Source organism: Hermetia illucens, chromosome 3 (assembly GCF_905115235.1).
Source record: "Hermetia illucens chromosome 3, iHerIll2.2.curated.20191125, whole genome shotgun sequence".
NCBI classification, from domain to species: domain Eukaryota; kingdom Metazoa; phylum Arthropoda; class Insecta; order Diptera; family Stratiomyidae; genus Hermetia; species Hermetia illucens.
Genome location: NC_051851.1, coordinates 68549877 through 68552778, shown reverse-complemented (window position 1 = coordinate 68552778; position 2902 = coordinate 68549877).

The following is a 2902-nucleotide window of genomic DNA, read 5'->3' as shown; positions in this document are numbered from 1 at the left end:
ACCAACCGCAAGTAAACGGGCCGATTGCCCATTTTCCAGGAATTCTTCTGCAATATATGCTCACACAGGGTCACCCATGGTACCAGATAACCTCAGACGATACTTAGTGCTACCAGTCACTTCAGATGAGTCACTTGTACTCCCTAAAGAGTTAACTAAAATCAGCTTGGCGCTGTGAAGCACAACGAAACCTTTCCACCATTCAGCTACCACTCTGCATACAATGTAACACATAAGATGCCATAAGACAACACTAACACAAAATGCAAGGAACTGGTGAATACCCACCATTGCTACTATGGCTAATCGCCCATTAAACTGCATATCAACCAGCATTGAAAAACTCTCTCCGTCGCGAGAAAGCAACACTGCGTAGGCATTAGTGCATCGAAGCGTATCACTGTGAGCAAAACACTGGCCAAAATAAAAGATGCCGGTCACTACATGAATGCCCAAACCCTTTTGATGTCGCAGTACGCAGGATTGACTCGGAGAACATGTAACCAATCCTCTGAATCTGCCCCACACAGCACGCAACCCTGACTGAAGGCAAGGTTCCGCGAGAAGAGAAACTCATTCAAACTACTATACCCCGTCACGAGGATGTTCACCTCAAGCTCAAAGTCCACCACAAAGCTTTCTCTGGCAGACACTCTCTAAACGTAGTGATATGTGACCCGGTCTTTCCTACATTCGTTCCATCTAAGCTGGCACTTACAATCTCCTCCAGCAACCTTTTGACCGCAAACAGTGCTAACCCATCTAACTACCTGTACTGTCTGTCTGTACTAACTAAATCAGTTTTCTGCAAAGATACGCCCCTCCTGAACCTGCAGCCCGTGACACGGCGAACTACGCTACTTCCAAAAAGAGGAATAACCAATAAAACCTGACAAGCGCAGAGCGATTTCCTTCCTTCCACTGTCATGACAAACTCATACAACAAAGGAGACCCATACGAAAAAAATGCAAGGAAGAGTCCAACATACATGGATCTAGCAGCTCTACAGTTAGGACCTCACACCTTATTACATACCTTAACATACATACTTATTTGGTTAAACGCGCCCTAAGCTCGATCAGCTGCGGGCACAAGCGCATACGTTCCACGATTGTGACTCCCAAGTATGCCACTTTCTGCCAGTATTTCAAATTTACTCTGTTTGATTTTTCTAGGGGCGGATGACGTAGGATTCCATTCAGCAACGTTGCGACGGTTTTCTCCGTTGAGATGGTGACCTCAGTAGCCCGCTGCTCATGCTCAAGTCAGCTGTTCCCCCTGCAAGAATGAGGATATCATCCGCGTAAGCAACACATTCAACCACCGAATTTAACTCACCACCACTCAGTTCACCTATCATCAGCTTCTACATAAATGGACCTACAATGGATCTCCACAGGCACCCGTGCAATACATTAACCCTCAGACTCCCACTGACACCTTGGACGTATTGTGAGGGATCCGTCAGTGTACGAAGTAATCAGTTGCTGGTTTAAGCCGTATGTCGCAGCTATGCTCTCTGTTTCAAACCTCTTATCGAAGTGAAACCTCGTTGTCATGTTATTTCTTAGTATCAGTAATTCGGGATACCGCCTAGAAAGAATATCAATCTTCCTTCAATTTAGGCAGCTCCCCGCCTCAATCATACTACCGGCCATCCTGAATATTCCCCTCCTTGACTGCATCTTCGCCTTTTAGTTCTTATTATATTTAGTGGTTAAATATGCAATGTCATTTCACTGAGATTCACCAGTCGCCATAAACTGAACCTCATCTATTCTTCAAAACAGCTTGATATTTCGTCGTCATTACTTTCCTGCCTTTCCGTTTCAAACCTTGTGTAGGGGCTTCCCAATATTGTATAGGTTCAACTGGAAACCACCGAGCCCATATTGAAATTAACAGATTTGAGTTGTCAATAAATCAAGCAATCCGTCTACCTCTTGGCTCATTTTGCGAAGAGAGTTGCCGCTTATTTAGCGAACTTTGCCCTTCTTCACCAACAACCACCTCTCTTGAGTTTTCTCCTTTACGCTTATTGATGGTCTTACTTTCCGTAGCAAGGAGGACAACGGAGATCCTTCCTACGATCCAATTCACAACTTGTTCTGAGGCAGTGTGATAGGCAGGAGAACAAGAACTTAGTCATGGCGCTTAAGATACACCTCCTTACCAAGCCATCAGCCAATACCTCCGCGCCGTCTCCTGGTAGATGTCCATCGTTCATCACTACTTTAAACAGAGAGTCCAGCTGCAGCCTTGTTCACTGCTGTTTTAATTTGCTAGAAAAAACTCATTTTCGTGTCGAACCGAGAGGCACTAACCCAATAGTTTTGACACTATAATGACCGGTCGATATAGGACGCAAGTCAAGCTGACTACATACTTCGCATTTTTTCCGGCCCTACGTAGAAACCATGAACCAGTCGTCCATCCGCTTTCCCCTCGCATCAATATCTCAACAGTGCGCCCAGCAACAAGTGATGTAACATCATCTACATAACAAATTATATTAAACGAATCACAAAAGGCAATAATTTTCATTGAGCAGCAAGTTTGAAAAGGTGAATCGGTATTAACCCACCGAAAATCTCAATTAGCACTATGGAGCATCCTTTTGTTGTCACAAATTTTTAAGACTGGAATGCCTGCTATGGAAAGGAAAAAATAAGCAAAATCTAGTCTGTTCTAGTTCAGAACCACATTACAATCGGAAATTTCTTAGAGATCTCCAAAGAATTCTTTGCCTAATGTCCGCAGGCTGGCACTAGCTAAACCAAAACAATCGCTAAGGAAGCGCCTGAAGGTTTTTCTGCACTCTCCGCGACCTGTTGTATTCTATAGGCCGCGAATTCGTGAAAACCACCCCAATATTGTACGAATCGCGCACTTCTCAACTCT